Source organism: Herpailurus yagouaroundi, unplaced genomic scaffold (genome assembly GCF_014898765.1).
Source record: "Herpailurus yagouaroundi ecotype Mexico unplaced genomic scaffold, PumYag 140, whole genome shotgun sequence".
Lineage (NCBI taxonomy): Eukaryota > Metazoa > Chordata > Mammalia > Carnivora > Felidae > Herpailurus > Herpailurus yagouaroundi.
Genome location: NW_024412395.1, coordinates 42,282,283 through 42,301,826, shown reverse-complemented (window position 1 = coordinate 42,301,826; position 19,544 = coordinate 42,282,283). Strand labels below are relative to the sequence as shown.

Here is a 19,544-nt window from a genome sequence, read left to right as displayed (position 1 = left end):
CTCTTCATACACATAACCGTATTAATTTTCAAAAACTTTACCCTTTAGTATTTTGAAAATATAATTTCCTTGTAGGATTATGTTATATGGAATCTTTACCTATGTATCTACACACACTCATATATACATATATAGATAGAGATGTTAATATACATACATATACGTACGTACGTACATATTTAGGCTTTTCAGAATTTTTAAATTGTGTTTTTCATGAGTTTCAGGCCAAATTTATTTTTGATTCAGTTTCATTCATTCATTTGTTTCATGAAGCCTAATTTAAATAGAATCTTTGTTCCTGGCTTGTAAGATTAATTGATTACCCATAAATAGGAGAGATATAGCTTTAGATATTTAATATCCATTTAAAAGTATCTTTTGGATAGATATTATTGACTTTTATTCTCTTAAATAATGTACTTTTTAATTTTTTTAATTTTTTGTATTTTTTTAAAAAAGATAACGTTGTATGAATATAACTTGGATATTGCTAAACCCAAATAGAATCATGCCTTAAATGGAAAGTTTTTACTTGAGTCAGTTGTTTATGTCACAGATCACTCTTTTGCTGTCTAAACCACGAATGTATAGGTTTCAATCAAGACCGTCAAAGTAGAGATAATTAAGCTAGAATTAACAAATAAGCATATATAAAAATTCTAGACTTCTCAATTTGTAGGAATCAAAACCATTTCCCACTTTACTTTGGTAACAGAGAAGGAACTAGGCTTTTTTCATTCCCTGACAAAATCACTAAGTTGCCTTGAAGACTTTGTTTATAGTGTTTTTGTGCATTCTCTTCCTCTGGACATGCTCCCCTCTCTCTAGTGAGATACTAATTAAAGAGAAGCCACTGTGACCCTAGGTTGTTTAGAAGTCACCAGGGAATGAGGCGGCAGCAGAAATCTGGAAAGGAAGTGCTCATTCCCAAAATATAACACGACCCTTAAGACCATCTTATCAAAAATCTGTTGGCTTTTAATAGCAAAAAGATGTCTCCTTTGATTTAAAACATAGATTTAAAACCAAAATAGAATCTCCAAGACTGACTTACTTAAACAATACATAGTACATACACTTTTTAGAAGAATTTGTAGCAAATAACATTATCTCTTGAGACATTGAAATATATAAACATTGAAGACATATTTTAAGTTTGATGAAGGTTAGTCTAATTTGTATGTGGGTTTTGGGGGGGGCTGGAGGGGTGTAAAATTCTTTTACAGAATTTGAGATAACTCAGATTTTCTGGGGGTTTTTTTTGTTTTTGTTTTGTTTTGTTTTGTTTTGTTTTGTTTTGTTTTGTTTTGGACACCAGGCAACACTTTAATTGGGATGATAAGAAAGATGAATGTGATACGTGCTGATCATACAGGTAAAATTAGGGCAATTCCATTAGAAATAAATGATTTGAAAGAAAGTGGAAATAATTTAGTAATTTAATAAGCAGCTGGTACTGCCTGACATCATATTATTTCCCTCTTGAAATGACTTGATATTGCTAAGTGGTAACTTCCAAGAAGCAATTTCTTATACAACTATGTTGTTTGTGTTCGTTTACTAAGATGCTTTTGATTGCAAGTAATAGAGACCCACTATTGTTTGTGTTAAGTAATAGGGTTGTGATGGTTCTGAGAATACGTAAGGGCATCAGAATCTCAGCTCTGAGACCAGACCTCACGTGAACCCTGGAAATCTGCCTTCCTGGGCCTCAGGAAGGGCAGGAACCATAGTAGCTATGGCCTCATGGAGACCAACTGGATGACCGCTCTCAGTTCAAGGCACAAATTCAAGAACAGCAGGTTTAAAGTTTTCCTCTTCAAATTCCACCATTTCTGTCAGCTGGTTTCTGTGTCTGGCTATTTTGCTTCTTGCCGGCATCTCATTCCTCCACTCTTGTGAGTCTCAGTGTTGCTGAAAACCCCTGCCCTGTGAGTCACTATTCTTCTGTCTCATTGTTTCTGCATCCTGCCAACTTCAGCTTAGTCACGGCCCCCAGCGACTTCATGGCCTCCCTCCGTAGGCCCAGCACCCCGCAGTTGGACTATGGTTGGCTCCCTGTATATATTCTCTCTGAATGAACAGACGAGGAACATCATTAGATTTAAAGAGATTTAAAGAGTAACAATATACCAAATAACTATACCAAACAATATACCAAATAACTAAAAGGCAGCTGGAAGGGGAAAGATTTTTTGAAAAAAAAAAATTTTTTTTTAATGTTTATTTATTTTTAAGAAACAGAGATAGAACACGAACAGGGGAGGGGCAGTGAGAGGGAGACATAGAATCTGAATCAGGCTCCAGGCTCCAGGCTGTCAGCACAGAGCCCAGCACAGGACTCTAACTCATGAACCAAACCACGAGATCATGACTTGAGCCGAAGTTGGATGCTTAACCGACTGAGCCACCCAGGTGCCCTAAGATATTTTGAAAATTTTAAGAGACCTTTGGCTTAAAAAATATTCACTGTAATAATAGAAAAAAATTACTTGTTTACAGAGGCACTGAAGGATTTTATATCTTTAAGCTTGAGAGTCCAGACTATCACATTAAAAGATACTTTATTTTTAAAATATTTATTTATTTATTTTTGAGACAGAGAGAGAGAGAGAGAGTGCGTGAGCTCAAGTAGGGGAGGGGTAGAGAGAGGGAAACACAGAATCCAAAGCAGGCTCCAGGCTCTGAGCTGTCAGCGCAGAGCCCAATGTGGGTGAGATCATGACCTGGGCCAAAGTTGGATTCTTAACCAACTGAGCCACCCCGCGCCCCCCCCCCCCCCCCGCCGGTGTTTTTTCAATGTTTGTTTATTTATAAAAGATACTTTAAATTCTCCTACTTCTGTGTTGCCTCATTTAGGTAGCTAAACGCCTAACTGTTTGAAATGGAGATAATTGGGAGCTTCAGATCTTAATCTTAATTGTCTGTGAATAGATAGATTTTCAATTCCCTATTGCCTTAACACAACCATCCCTTTTATGACAGTTTTCAAAATCCCATGCCTACCTATAGCTACTCATCTTTTAACTTTTGGTTGCTCAGGGTACCACAGTAAACACCAGGAAGGAGTTCTCAATTCTTCCCTCCTTTGCTTGCTTTTTTTTCTTTTTAAATAGGAAAGAATGGTTTTGAAGTTCCTTCCGTAAATAAAATCGTTGCTGGTTTCTGCCATTTAAATGATAGTTTATAAGTGGACAGCAAATATAATTAGACCCAAATGTGTAATTTTTCTTTTTATTTAAAGGTTTTCAACTAAATGTTGGTTTGAAGCATTTTAAAATTTAGTTGCTCAGCTATCTTTTCCTAGAGCATGAATATCCAAAGTTGTCAGTTAATGGGGCTTCCATCCCCACTGCATTTTGGAAACAATCAGCATTCTCAAATGCATTTGAGTATTTTCCCTCATTAGGGTAAAGGTGCTTTTCAGATTCTGAAAGTTTTCTGTGTGAAAACAAAACAAACACAAAATAAATAATAAAAAGTGCTACATACATATGAAGAAAATGTTCTCTTTAATTTTATGAAAACGGTACTTTTTCCTAGATTCATAAGTCAATACATTTAAAATAAGTTTTGTTTATAGAGTTGCAACTGTGTGCAAGGCATTAAGATAGACCCCTAGCTCTTGACAAGCTTGCTTTCCAGCGAAACACACAGATATAATCAAAGTACAGCACAAGTGGCCATAGGAGGGAGCATATTGATTTCAGTAGTGACACCAGATTAAAGCAGTGAATGCTGACTAGGGGAAATAGAGGCTCAAGGAAGTCTGAACCATGGGTCTGGATCCCTAGAGAAAAGCCAAGATTGGATTTCTAGATGTGGACTCCTTTGTCCAGGGTGATTACTGGAGCGCTAGTTGTGAGTAAACTTGGATATGGAAAAAAATCTAGAGCAAGGTAACAGATAGGACCAAGGAGGATGACCAAAAGGGGTGACATCTTGGAATTCCTTGAAGATGGGTGACAGAACTAAATCACGTTGGATAAGAGGATGAAGAGGTGGTGGTGGGTGAGTAGTGGGGGGCATGAGCCAAATTACCGTAGTCTGTAACTAGAATGGGAAGTGAAAACAAACAAACATCCACTGATGAACAGTCTTCAGAGAACTCTGGCAATGAAGGAGAGAAGGAATAAAACAGCTTAACCAAGGAAGCATTTCTCTTCTTTTAAGGTAAAGAAGGCACAAGCAAGTTACTTTACAGGGAAAAGAAGCCATTGCATGTGCTGTTCTTCTTTCTAAATGAAAAATATATTAATGTATTACTTTTATAGTGAAATAAACATTAAGTAGCCCCCCAAAAATTAAAGAGAGAAAAAAAGAAAGAAAGAAAGAAAGAAAGAAAGAGCAAACCACTACAGAAATTGAGTTGGAGAGACAGGTGAGGGTGATGGGGAGAGCAGGTAATAAGGAAATTCATTTGAAATCAAGGACACACACACACACACACACACGCACGCACACTGGAGAAGGAACGAGGGAAGTTCACGCAAATAATGTTAAATGATCTCTACCTTATCATTTGGCAATGAAGAGTGAGATTGAGAGTTTGAGGGAAAGAAAGAAAAGGTTTGGGATTAATTCTCTGTGAGAAGGGGCAGGGAGCCCCTTGGAAATGAGTAAAATGAATGCTAGTGAATTATTAATGAAGCCTATAGGCGTAGTTATGATTTGTAGTTGTTAGCAACTCAGGAGAAGGAATAGAAAAATCTGATGGTTAAAGTGTTCATCTGAAAGATTAAAAGGGCTGTGGATACTGGGTACTAGAAATAACAAACTTGGGATACCTGATTTGGGGATCTAGATTGGTTGGAAGTACGTGAAGTGTGGGGAAGGGGTGCTGTTGGTGACAGGAGTGACATGATAAAGCAGAGGAATGGGAGCATAAACAGAATGAAGAGGAAGCTGAAGTTTCTACATCTGGGATTTAAAAAATACAGGTGCTATGGACAGTAAAGAAACAATGCCTGTAAAATACTAATAACAATGTTTGGCACATTGTGCACTCAAACAGTGTTATCTAATACCATTATTTTTCTATTAAGAGTACAGGATAGATGGAAGAATGGTAATTTCAGACCTTGATGCCATGCAATGACATTAGTCCTTGCGGCAAAGTGGATAGGCAGGTGTGGCTGGAGTGGAGTTCAAGGATCTGTGAGGTTGGGGTTTTAGAGGATGTGGTATCACCTACAAAAAGCTCTTCGTTATGTGCTAAATTCTCTGAAGGTAAGTAAATGATAACTAGTCTTTGTAATTTAACAAACTGATGTGTCTTACTTGCTTCTCCCCAAAACTGTAAAGGAGATACTGTTATCTCTTCCCTTTTTACAGTTAGATTGAGATGAAGATTGCTAAACTAGCAAGTGGTAGAATGATCTTTTGAACGTGGTAATTTTTATTGAAAGTGAATGCCTGTCCACTACTCCATATTATAAGTGGCAATGGCAACCTATAGGTGATAGATGGAGATGGAGTGCATTTTGAGGGCTGTGCTGTTTTGCATTGAAGAGGAGCAAGGAAGAGGCAGGTGCCTCTTGGTGTGGGAAGTCAGAGGAATCAGCCACTGGAGTTTCAAGGAAAATTGTGTCATCAGGGGAAAGTCCTTCCCAGCTGCTCTAATCATTCTAAAACATATTTTGGTACCATTTTGGGTTTTAATAAATACAAGCTCACTTGAGAAAACAGTCATCTCTAAGCCTTCTTAGGTCAAGAGGCTGTAATTTTCATACACTTTATAGGAAGGCTTCTTTCTTTTCATAGCAAAACTTTATATGTATAGTATGTTATAGGTGTATCTATTATATTGATATTTATATATCTCTATATAAATTGTTACATGTAGTTATATTTGTATATAGATACATCTGTTATATATCATGTGTATGTAGAGAGAAACAGAGATAGACAGACACAAAGCGGGGGAGGTAGAGAGGCAGAGAGGGAGGGAGGGGAATAAAGAGAGAGAGTAAGCGAATGCACGCACATGAGCACACGAGTGCTGAAGTTAAATGGTTATCTTTTCTGGGTTCCTGTAACCACTCTCTGTTTCATTCTTTATAACAACGCTGTTCAGATAAGGATGGGAGTGTGTGTCCTCATCATTTCTGACTCTGAATTGTGCAGAGTAAGACACAGTGACTGATGGGAGTATATATAGCATTCTTCAGGTGTGCTGGACTAGAAAAGACGCTGAGAACAGCTGACTTATGGTGAAGCCAGGTCAGTAAGGACTTGCTGAGCTCTCCGAAAATGCCTTTCAGTATAGTAAATAGTGGAGAGGACATGGCACATCTTGGCCATAGTTTCATCAGCTGAGGAGTTTATAATGTAAAGACACTAAGTTGACCTAATTCAGGCATTACTACGGTCGTTAGAAAATATAGTGAGAGATCTTGGAAAATAAATGAGAGTAGGAAAAACTCAGAAGGGGTGAACCATGAGCTGTGATTTCAACAGAGTAAACAGGGAGGGATGAATGTGGTTTGGCTGATGGAAAAACAGAGGCTATTTCCTGGCAAAACTCAGAACCAGAACAGAGTGAGTTCATGGGCAGCCAAACACAAACAGTCATTGGAAGAGAGGTAAAGGCGGAGAGGAGTTGGAAGGAGAATGCTTTATAAGTGATGTTCAGAAATTTGCATTGGATGTGGAGATTTTAGGAAGTAGAAAGAGAGGACCAGAGGGGTCATAAAGAAGATATTTGGAAGTAATATATGTAACAATTTGGAATTAATAGGGACCAGTCAGGGGGAGAAACAGAAGACCTCCCAGCATTTCTAGCTTGAGGAAACTAATAGATAAAAGATACAAAAAAAGAAGAGTCAGTAGGAACCAAAGAAATGCTGCTAATTTAGAAATCATGGGTTCTCACCGTCAAGTGTAGAAACTGGCTGAGGGGTGCCTGGGTGGCTCAGTTGGTTTAGCGCTGACTTCGGCTCAGGTCATGATCTATCTCACAGTTTGTAGGTTCGAGCCCCACATTGGGCTCTGGGCTGACAGCTCGGAGCCTGGAACCGGTTTCAGATTCATTCTCTCTCTCTCCCCCCGCCCCCCCACTCGTGCTCAGTCTCTATCTCTCAAAAATAAAACGTTAAAAAAAAAATAAAAAAAAAAAAAAAGAAAGAAACTGGCTGAATCTTACCTGTTTAATCACTTGGATTTGTAGTATTTTTCTAACAGATTCACTATTACCTCTGTACCATCTAGATTTAGTCTCATATCTCAACTTTTGAATGTTTTTTTCTTTTTTAGGAGCGATTCATGGAGGAAAGGGTAAAATGGGTGGATAAAATAGTTATTTAAAAGTCCTTTCTAGGGTGTTGGAGCCCCCAAAATCCATTTGCTTTGGTTTCTGGATCCTCTGAAAATCAACCTCACAGGCTTTTAATACACTGATATCACCCAAAAATACTCTGGTTATGGGAATTTTCAAACCTACTTTAAAATAGAAACATCAGCTTCAACAATTATCAACAATTTGCCCATTCTTATGTACTGATAGAACTATTAAAAATGTTGTGTGACACAATGAAAGGAATCACATGATGATATTCCATTACAAGAGCCTGTACACCTACTTTAAAAAAAAAATTTGGTATTCAGGGGTGCCTGGGTGGCTCAGTCGGTTAAGCGTCCGACTTGGGCTCAGGTCATGATCTTATAGTTTGTGAGTTTGAGCCCCACGTCAGTCTCTGTGCTGACAGCTCAGAGCTGGAGCTTGTTTCAGATTCTGTGTCTCCCTCTTTCTCTGCCCCTCCCCCACTTGTGCTTTGTCTCTCTCTGTCTCTGTCTCTCTCTCTCTCTCTCTCTAAAAAATAGACATTAAAATAAAATTTTTTAAAAAATTTGGTAATCATCAAAAACTTAAATTATGAGTTTTTAAATAAAGGGGGCAGAGAGATGTAGAAACAGGGGAAATCAGTTTCTTCAGTGAGTTGCAATATTTTGTAACCTGATATACTTCTCAGTATTGCTTAAGTTAATTCTAAGACTTCTTTAAAGAGGCCCTAAAATAGCATATATTTTCAAATCACTCAAGAGATCATGAATTACAGATCCTGGAATGATATTCTCTAATACTTAAGAAGTTTGGCTGATAAATTAGAATTTATAATTTGTCATTGAATTAACATGTCTCAAAATTATAAGGTGGTTGGACTTTTATGAAATTATAGTGTCTGTTCGAATAGGACTTACCTGCATTTGAAGACATTATTCATTCATTCATTCATTCATTCATTCATACACTCATTGAACCAATATTTGAATGCCTGATATGTTCTAGGCCCCGAATTAGGGGCTTAGGATATATTAGCAGTTTGATGTGTTAATAATTCCTATAAGATGATTTTCATTGTGAAATCAATTACAGTTTTCTCTTACTACAAGGGAAACATTACAGATAAGTGAAATTCATAGGTGGTTCCCAAGCTTATGGAGACTGTAGGTTGGTCCAGACAATAGGTTAGTTTAACCTGGAGACAAATAATAGATTGACCAGTTTGTCTCACTTTTTCATTTTGGCTTTATCTTCACACCAGCAGTGAAATGACTAAAAGGAAAGCTGCATAAGGAAAAAGGAAATACAAGGTGACTAGTCGCTTCCTGAACACATATGAAATCAGATAGTAGCATCTACTAGTAGTCATTGCTCTGAGTAAACCATTTGGACATTTTTCTAAAATTGGGTCATCTTATCTGCTAAGTTATTGTTTTCAATTCATGTTGTAATTTCATATCAATTTTAAGGATTATGACAACCATTTTAAATATATGTCTTTTTATATTTGACTTACCTGATTCACATAAAAATTACTTTTCTGAAACCCGAAGAAGACCGAGAACTGGCACTCCAGGTCCTGCAAAAAGATGGAAATCCGTTTGTAAGACACGTAGGTTCGAATTGATGCCGTGTGCCAAAACTGTACCGTTGCCTAATCTTGGGAATGTGTGTGTATGTCTCTATACATCTGTGTGAGTAAAACCTGATAAAGACGTAACAGTCCAGGATGAATGGTCTGAAGTCCTGTTTGCAACTGACAACTCTAAAGCACTACCAATAGCAAGAAGTGTGGAATGGAGAAATCTGGTACATATCTACAGATTGAGGTTCATCTCCGTTTACCCTTTCTTATTACATAAATGCACGGTATAAAACACTGTGGGCGTAATTTGAAATGATTGTAGGGAGATGGCTGAGGAGAGGAGCAGACAGTTGAGTTTGTTCTTTTGTAATGGATGCCTTTGTGAGATAAGGGTAAAGTTTCTCATTCTGACACTGGGAGACTGTGCTCACCGCTTGTAAGATATACTGTCAGATCGCCTTGGAAGAACGGAGTCTGTTCGTCATTGACTTGTAACCTCTTAGTAGCTCTGTGTTCTTATGAAGGTTAAAAATGAGTGTTTGAAAAAATAGATTTCTCCAGTCTAGGCTATGAATAAAAAGAACATGCGCATTCATTGTGTTCATGTACCTGTATGCCATCTCTACAGAGTCTAAGACTCGCCTTTTTCACATTTCAACATCTCTGAAGTCAGGATCCATCTTATAATTTATGGTGTCTTATAATTACTGTTGTCCATTTTTTTTCAAATGTTGACATGTAATTATCAAGCATCTTACAATCAGTTGCATCTTAGATTGCATGCTATACTGTTTATATCCAAATATTTCGAGGACACTGATCTGAGAGAGATGAGTAGGACCTTTCTCTTCCCCAAGAAGTAAAGCAAGAAAATTTATTCTGACAGTAACAGTTTAGGTCAAAAGAAACCATTTGGTTATGGACTTCTATTTCCTTAATAAGTCACACACAAATGCAAAATGCATCATTTATTACAACCCCTTTTATAATCCCAAGTGATCTAAAAATTAGGATGAAAATTCATCGTGTTTAATCATAATTTGTAAAGCTTATTCTTTTTTTAAAATGTTTATTTAGAGAGAAAGAGAGAGAGTGGGTGATGGGGAGAGAGAGAGGAGAAAAAGAATCCCAAGCAGGCATAGCACAATCAGCATAGAGCCCAACACGGTGCTCAATCCCATGAACCGTAAGATCATGACCTGAGCCGAAATCAAGAATTGGATGCTTAACTGACTGCGCCACCCAGGTGCCCAATTAAAACTTATTCTTTAAGATTTGATCACTCCTGGGGCACCTGGGTAGCTAGCTAGTTGGTTAAGAATCTGACTTCGGCTCAGGTCATGATTTCATGGTTCATGAGTTGCAGTCCTGTGTCAGTCTCTGTGCTGACAACTCAGAGCCTGGAGCCTGCTTCAGATTCTGTGTCTCCGTCTCTGCCCCACCCCCTCCAAATAAGTAAACATTAAAAAAAATTTTTTTAAAGATTTGATCACTCCCTTTTTCACATTCAGCTCTTTCTAACTTCAGATAATCATGCTTTTGAAAAATGGTTGAAAATCATTATTTGTGCTACTTGTGTATGTGTGTGTATAAGAAGGCTGACTTGCCTCATCCATTCGTGACTCCAACAAAACCTACTATATACAGGACAGTGGGTTAAGAAACTCATCAGAAATTTATAGACTCTTTAAGTCGTCTTATAAGACTTTGAAAGCTCAAAGTAAGATGACTCTGCCCTCACTTTTATGGGTAGGGAAGTGTGGAATACAGAGAAAAAACACTATACCATCTTATAGAAGACATAGTCCTGGGGTAGGTTCAGATTTGGAGGCCATGAAACATAGAACTTTGTAATAGATACGGCTAAATATGAGTAGATGGAATGAGTCTATTATTGGTCAGGATGTCCAAGAAGAGACCGTAGAATTCCTTCCATTATTGCAATATTTATTGAATGATTATTATATGCCAGGCACAGGGACTGACCCTTAATAATCCTTTCCTACCTTGAGATTCTACATTTCCGGGCTTCATGAGCTTGGGCATGTTGTTTAACCTAGTTGAGGCTGTGTCACCTGTTCAAAAAAAGTAGAGAATGCCTGCCCTGCCTCCTTCCCTGAGATTTTAATATGGTTACATACAATAAAGCATTTTGTAAATTGTAACATTTTTATATATTCATTTTTTCTTTAAGTGTTAAATATATTTATACATATATAAAATATTGTATACATTGTGTGTGTGTGCATATATATATATATATATATATATAAAACGAATTTGCAAAATGTCTTCAGAAGGTATCTGCTTCCTCCAGCTTAGAAGAATCTAACATGATTTTAACAATTAATAATCCTTTAGTTGAAACATTATCGTATTTGCCATGAGATCAAGTATTAGGTGGGAAGCTGAAAGGAGGGTGGTTCTGGGAGGATCCATTTAATATGTTGTCAGCATTCTGGGAGTGTTCTTTATAGTTTGGAATTAGGAATTGCTGATGTCATGATCAGTCATATTGTCCTGACAACATCAGAATTTCCTCATTCGCCTTCTCTTCGCTTGGGGAGTATCAATTTGTGACAGGTTTGTCATCAGTTTGCCCCATGTATTAGATAACCCAGAACTAGTCATTCTTAAGGACACTTAGGGTGGGGAATTTTTATAAGCTCTGTATGTAGCCCATTCCAGAACTTTTAACGAAATACTCCAATGTTGAAAAGTTTGCCATCGTACACATTCAACTGAATAGAAATTCATTTCTAATTCTTTATTTTCTTATTTGAACCTTTACATTTATAATTCAGTGGAGAATGAAAAGCTTTTCAGCATTTCCATTTGGACATAATTAATTGTCCTCTCATCCTCTAGACATAGTTTAATGGTAATCTTAGCAACAGAGGAGAAAGGAAATTGTTTCATTGGGTTTTTTTCTTCTGTGTCTTAAAGGCTTGAAAACCTCTTTTGCGCTATGGATCCCAGGTTTTGGATGAACATTGGTTATGTCCCCCAGACACTTGGGGAAGTCTTAGGATAACCTTTTGTGAATCTGAGCTTACATAAGGATTTTGTTTGTCCCATGTACAGTTGTTCACTCTACTCTCCAAGTTGTCATTTCAACAGTTGATTTTTACTTATGGAAAGGATATGGTGGTCATTCCAGGTTCAAACTTTGTTTTTCATTATTTTAGAGATTTTTTTTGGCCCTACTTCTACAAATTCTGTTGATACCCTAAGTCCTTTCTGTCTCTTTCCAAGTAGCAAGAGGTGGATGTGATTGCTGTTTCCACAGCACAGAAGCCTCTCCCTTCCTCACCTCAGCGCTTTGCCTTGACCATAGTTTGCTGGCATACAATAAATGACTATGTTAACTTACATGTCTTTAGGAAAACTGTAACTTCAGAGATCATCTAATATCCTTCATAATTTGTGTGTTTTACTATAATTCATGGACAGTTCATTGAATTGAAGTATTGTGAAAACAAACACTTGTTTTCTTATAGGCTTGCTATAGAATGGAGAATAATAGCCCCAATTCTACATTTCCACAGTGCAAGAATATAGAGGATTGAGGCATCCATCCAGGTAATTTAGGAAAACAGTAATCCACAGTAAATGAACAGAGCTCTTTGTCCTGGTTTTCCAAATAGTTGACTCTCCTTTATTTAGTTATAGAATTTGATGCAAATTCAATGTAGTACAAAATAAAACAAAAATCCTTAATTTTTAATTTGTATAACCTTCCCCTGTCCCAGATTGTATTTTTTTTGAAAAGAATAAGAACCCATATACCTGTTTCTTTAAAGAAACTTTTAAATGTTTATTTTTGAAACAGAGAGAGAGAGCACCTGTGCACATGGGGGAGGGGCAGAGAGAGAGGGACAGCCCAATGCGGGACTCCCAGCTCACAAACCGTGAGATCATGACCTGAGGCAAAGTCAGATGCTTAACCAACTGAGCCACCTAGGCGCACCCCCCCCACCCATATACCTATTTTTATAGAAAAACTTTGGAAAGAAATCTAACTCACAGAGAACCATTATTCCTGAAATATGAGTAAGCTTTGAATTTTTAAACTATTATATAAGAGCAAGGCAGTAACTAATTTATGAACAGATTATATCCAAAAGTTTTTTAATGTACGATTTGCTTCAGATTTGCAGGATGTTTCTCCATAGAGAGGAAGGTCCTAAATGGTGATGAGGATTTTCGTTGACCTAGAAGCATCTATGAATCCCACAATGAAACTAATCACTAATATTGTCTCCCACTACTTTTCAAGGGAAAGTTTGTTTTCAGTTCCAGTGCAGGTTTCTGGAAGTACCTTCCACCTAAATACCATCCTAGCTTCTGGAAGATAGTTCTTCCTGTATCTCTTCCAACTCCTTCCTACCAACTATCCCAGAAAATAAAACTGGTTCAAGAGAAGAGTTACATCTTAGTAACCATCAGTTTGATTTTTTTAATGTTTGTTTTTGAGAGAGAGACTGGGGGTGAGGGGCAGAGAGAGAGGGAGACACAGAATCTGAAGCAGGCTCCAGGCTCTGAGCTGTCAGCACAGAGCCCGATGTGGGGCTCGAACCCACAGACCACGAGATCATGACCTGAGCTGAAGTCGGCCACTTAACCGACTGAGCCACCCAGGTGCCCCAGTAATCATCAGTTAAAAGAGGTTTAGGAGCTAGTTTACGTCAGAGTATGTATCTATACCATTTACTGTATATTCTAATACTGAAAAGCTTGCCTATATATTTAACTGAATGAAAACTCAACATTATTCCATAGCCTTTTTTTAAAGTTTATTTATTTTGAGAGAGAGAAAGCGTGCACGTGCAGGGGAGGGCAGAGAGAGAAGAGAGAGAGAATTCCCCGTGGGCTCTGCACTGTCAGCACAGAGCCCAACACGGGTCTCGGGGCTTGAAGTCACAAACCCAGATATCAAGACCTGAGCCGAAATAAGGAGTCAGATACTTAACTGACTGGGCCCACCCAGGCGCCCCTCCATAGCCTTTTTTATTTTTTTAATTTATTTTATTTTTTAATTTATTTTCAATATATGAAATTTATTGTCAAATTGGTTTCCATACAACACCCAGTGCTCATCCCAAAAGGTGCCCTCCTCAATACCCATCACCCACCCTCCCCTCCCTCCTACCCCCCCATCAACCCTCCATTTGTTCTCAGTTTTAAGAGTCTCTTATGCTTTTCCATAGCTTTTTTTAAGTGACTTGCATAAGGTCACATAGATGGTAATTGCGGAAGCCTCAATATACGCTGAGGTGTGGGCTCTTAAGTTTTCCCGTATGGGGTTTGCACTTGATCCTTAGCTAATAACCATCATTAGTATTGTTGGAGGCAGAGGACTTTGGAGTCAAAGAAACCTGAGTTCAAACCTCAGTTCCATTACGTATTGGATCTGTGGCCTTGGGAAAGTTACTTAAACTTCTAAGCTTCAGTACTTCCATTTTTTCTTCAGTAAAGTGGGATAATCATTCTTTCTTCATGATTCTGTGTGTGTGTGTGTGTGTGTATGTGTGTGTGTGTGTGTTTGCGTGTGTGTTACAGAGAGATGGGGCAGAGGACATGCTGAGAGAGTGCCTGGAATATAGTAGTCACTCAATAAATGACAACTATTATTTATTAGCCCATGCAGAGAAGCAGTAGTAGGGCAAGGACTGTTCTGTTTTGTTCCCCAGAACAGATTTAAGGATCGTCAGGTTATTGCTTGTGGTCAGACTCATCAGGCTATGTTTATGTTGTTCTGTATACCTTCTAGGATTATAGCTGTAGAGCTATAGTTTTATTTTATTAGAGTGGTTTCATTTTTATGTACATATGATTTTATGTATGTCTAGGGAGGCTTTAAATCTAGAATAAGAATCATAGGTTTTTAAAAAAGCAAAATAGTAAATTATAGAAAATATTGCAGCTACTTTAGAAATTGGGTACTTTATCAACTCCATTTTGTACCAGGAAAGAAAAGAAATTTAAGGAATCTGCTGACCTCATATTTTTTCTTTCTTTTTTTTTTTTTTTTTCTCTTTTGCTGGGAGCCAGAGGCTTTGTGAGCTTTTAAACCTAGAGACTCTCAAATGTAAATAATTTTTTAGTGTGAACTGCTTATGCTAACCAATACCATGTGGTTATATTTTATTCATTAAAGATTGTAATTTGAAATAATGTTGGGTGAATTTTCCCTCAATTCCTTTCTGTTTTTAATGTGATCCAAATAAAAAAAGGTGCCTGAAGTGCTTTAAGCAGTGATATAGGGTTAGAATCTATTATAAATCTATTCTTTTGTTGATAGAGGTGTTCTTTCTTACCTCATTGGACATCTTCTCTGTCCCCATTTTTTTATTTCTTGCAAAGCTTAGCTTCTTCACTATACTTTCTTTGTAGTAATTTCATTCAAAGGCTCCTCTCTGCTGTGGGGCTCAGTAATGTGCGTATTGGAATGAGGGGGTTCCCTAGCCTTTTGATCGTTTGTCATCTGCTCCCTTCAGGGAGTTCATCGATTAGCAATGATTTCAGCAGCGATTGCCCCAAATCTGCATCCTCTCTCATACAAGCTGTCTGTCTCAAGTTCTGTTTTTCAGACCATCTGCATAGTGCTTCTTTCTAAATGTCCCTCAAACAAAACATTTATACATCTGAGCTTCCCACACCCATGTTATGTATCCTGTATTGATCTTTCTCTCTGGCGGACTCCCATAGCACATACTTGTCTAGACCACTTGGCTGGTACTTACCACTTAATGCCTTGCATTATTAGTGTAGAGCAACTCGGGTGCTGTAGGGGTTACAAGTACTCACCTGGGAACTGGAACATTACTTATAAGGCTTTGTGGAGATACAGCATTATAGAATTAAAGGAGCACAGGATGAAGTCTTTTAACCCTAGCCAGATCTAGATTTTAACACTTGCTTGCTGCTTGCTAGCTATGGGTAGGACAGTCAGTCCTACTCTTTTTCCCCTGTCATCTGTAAATGGAGCCTAGTCACCCTTCCCACTTAATAGGGTTGTTGTCAGAGCTTTATAAATGAAAGTCACATTTTCAGATTGTTTCTTAGGACAAACGTCTCCTAAATTCAGATTCTCAAATTCTAGTTATATAAATGCTTGGAAGTCACAGGTCCTATGTCTTCCATGAGATTGCAGGCTTCTGCCTCTACTGATGGATGACTCCATCCTTATTGTCCTCATTTGTAGACTCCTCCTGCCTTACAGAGTGTGATCTCTGATGCTGGCTCACAGTCTCCCCATTCATACAGAAATCGTTCTGGTCCAATACATAACTTCTTTAAAGGAAATGGGACAAAAACAAATGTAGGAGAAAAAACTTCAGGGCACCTCGGCTATTGAAACAGACCTTTGCCACACTTTTTTTTTTAACCTCTAAAAGTGAAGTCTGTGGTATACACAGTCATAAGAAAGCTCTTTTTACTTGTTGTCCTTTCCAGCTATATACCCTTTCTCCGGCTCTTTGATGGTCAGCCAGACTTGCTAAGCATCAGTTATTTATACAGTACACCCACTTAAATCTACAAACCACCACTATAAAACCTAGAAAAACAATAAGAACAACAGGCATTTATTGAGTTTGGCCCTTTTGTTGGTATAATGTATATATACTTAAGACAATCTGTTCAGAGTCTGGGACTCAGAGAGGTTAACTAACTTGTCCCAAGCCATGTGGCTCGTAAGTGGGAAGCTGAAATGGGAAGCCAGATCTGCCTGGCTGTTTAAATTTTCTTCCTTGGATTGTGAAATACAGATTCACTTAAGCCATCTGAGGAAGGGGGGTGGGGTTAAAGTATACACACGGAGGGGCTGGCTATTGGAAGCCACAGCAGCTCCAGGGACTGCTGCTCCCTTCATCATCTCACGGCCAAGTGCTCACCCGCTCCTGGCATCTGCTTTACTCTGCTTGCTGCCAGTCAGCTTCCTGTTTACTCATAGTTTCTGCTGCTTCATAACCTTGGCTTACATATGGCTTTGGCTTTTTGTCGCCTCAATTCTACCCCCTGGCACTGTTGCAGTTTCTGCCCCTTTCCTCACTAGTTCAGCCCTTGGAGTTTTCTGAATCAAATTCCCAAGGGTGAGAATCTGATTGGCTCTGCTCCTTTTTTTCAATCCAAGCCATGTCATAGGTCACTGGCCTGTCTCTGGATTGGCTGCTCCTGGGTCAGATTCTCATAACTTTACCCACCAGCTGAGCTGGAGGTGGAGGGTGTTGTAGCAAAGTCTCAGTTTCCCTTTCAGGAGAATGAGCATTTACGGGACAGATTCCAATGTTCTTCCCTTGATAACTTGCAGTTTCTCTGGAATGTTTCCTTGATTTGTCTGTCTTAAAACATATTTGTTTCAAAGGTCAATAAACTTTTCCAGATGAAGCTCACTAGGATCTATCCCTGTAATCATTTACAACTAAGCACTTGTAAATATCTATAACTGATTATGTATATACACATGGTTTCATATATCTGTTATTTCTTTTACATTGGAATCATTTGGGCTTTAAGCATCACTTCATTACATTTTATAGTCTTTGGGGCTATCTTCTCCTTTCTTTATAATGCCTTGCTTAGTTAAGAGTACCTAACTAAGTCTGAAACTTTTGAACCCTGGCTGGTAGACACCGTTTTAAAAAATGGTCTCTCCTTGTATGCCATTCATTATTATAAGATGCTATATATTTTTGATATTTAGATATCCTTTTTTTTCTTAGAAATAGAGTCCTTTTAATGTTATTTATATTTAATAAGAATACTAATGTATTCTTTAATTACTTAGTATAAAATATTCTAAGTATATTTTAGTGTTCTAATTTAAAGTTTGTTATCACTTGAAATTTTGCCTTATCCCTGTAAAACTACTGCAGGGTTTCAAATCAAGTCTTAGCATTCTAGAATAGCACAACATCAAAAATACCTTAGAGCAGAGCCATAGAAAAATTAATCTATGCTGTTCTTTGTGGTTTAGATTGTGGTTTCCTAAGAGACCAATCATGACAACTGAGGTTGTACATGGAATTTTTTCCATAGATGACCTGCCTCAACTGCTGGGGTCCTGGGCATTAAGTTCTCAGGAAAAGGTACCTATAACCTGAACAGTTCTACCTAAAACCTTATATTTTATACCTGTGGTTAATAACTTGCAGTAAAGTGTCCTAGTTACAGGTGACGGCATAGCAGCGGCTGAGACAATTATAAATCTATGGAGTAGGAGGAAATAGTTCTAGCATATATATTAACATGCAATTGAATGTTAGTTGTGCTGTTTTTTTAAAACACTTTAAAAGGACAGATATGTTTCTGTGAATTTTATCTAGCAAGTTCTTACTTGTCTATGGTGTACCTAGTACTGTGTCTAGAATAAGGTCCTTTGCTGCTGCTGTGTATTTTGTGTATATGGTTGTTTTAAATTGGGTTAAACTTGCGAGTCATCACTTCTGCTGGAGAGCATTGGGAGCATCTTGGAGTACGGAGGTAGCTAAGTCACCAGCAGGTTATTGAAGATAGATATTTTCAGTTCTTTGTGCTGAAAAAACCTTTGGCCTCAGTTTTTTTTTTTATTTTTTAAGTTTATTTATTTAATGTAGTATCTCTACACACAATGTGGGGCTCAGTAGCCACAGCTTTGTTAGTAGACTCACTTTGTTTTCCTTATGGCAGCCAGAAGTTGAGTGCCTTTACTTCTTAGAGGAGTTAGGATTTTTCATTTTCATGGCAGATGGCCCCTTCCAAGGCGTTAGATCAGCGGCCAGGAAGAACTTTGTAATAGCACCCTGATACTACCCTGTAATACAGCTGAACCGGCCATCGTGACAGATGGCAAGCCTACTTCAGTGGCCTGTCCAGAGCCTGCGGGCTCTGCCTGTAGGACTTGCTGTAGAAGCCTTCTGCAGTGCACAGGTTCTAGGCTTGATACACCAAAGCGAAAGTGATCAAGAAAAGGGGCATCTTGAGACGAGTTAGATAATTTCAACAGGGAAACAAAGGAAACTCCCCCCCCCCCCCCTGTCCCTCTTTTACAGTTTCTGTGCCCTCTCAGAGCACGTTTGTGTGGCATCTAGTAATTAACGTATAGAAGGATTACACTATTCCAGTTTAAAGGAAGGCTTACCAAACCATTGGCCTTAAGTGATTTTTGCTATTTGATACTGTCATCTTGAAGGTAAGCTTGTAAACTCTGGCAGAACTTTACCGTGCGTATTTGCGTTAAGAGGGTTGGGAGTGTAGACCTGTTTTCCCGTGCTAAAATTTTAGCGTTGTGAATTGGGGAAGCGCGGATTTGCAGAGGTTTGGTGGAAGGCTGGTTTGTTGAAGTACGAGGGACTGCCCGCACCCTTTGGAGAGATGGCGGGGGCGGGGGTGGGTGGTAGTTTGGAAGGATGAAAGAAAAGAGAGACCCGGGACTGGTTCAGTTCCTACCCAGGTGTCATTGTGCTCTCCGAAGCCATACCCTTAAAAGGGGCTTCGAGCAGGGGTGCAAAGCTGCCTCTGGTGCTCAGGCAAAGAGCCGAGGGGAAAAAAAGAAAAGAGGAGGGGGGTGGCTACTCCAAGGAATGTGCGGCACGCGGGGAGCCAGACCCAACCATTGCACCGGAGCGGGGGCGCCGGCGGCTCCCCTGGCCGCGCGGCCCCGGCCCCGGCCCCAAGCGCGGGAGGGAGCGTGCG

General features: G+C 38.6%; 1 protein-coding gene across 9 annotated transcripts in view; it reads left to right on the top strand.

Annotated features, from left to right (window-relative positions):
- The window catches only part of RBMS1 (RNA binding motif single stranded interacting protein 1), a 224,940-nt gene that overhangs the window by 68,822 nt on the left and 136,574 nt on the right, over positions 1-19,544 (top strand). Inside the window, exon 1 of one of the 9 annotated variants that reach the window (XM_040475178.1) lies at positions 12,359-12,449. The exons of the other annotated variants lie outside the window; for them this stretch is intronic. The gene's annotated coding sequence lies outside the window, so the exon portion shown is untranslated. Of the gene's footprint in view, positions 1-12,358; positions 12,450-19,544 lie in introns of those variants that run through there. 9 annotated transcript variants of the gene reach the window in all.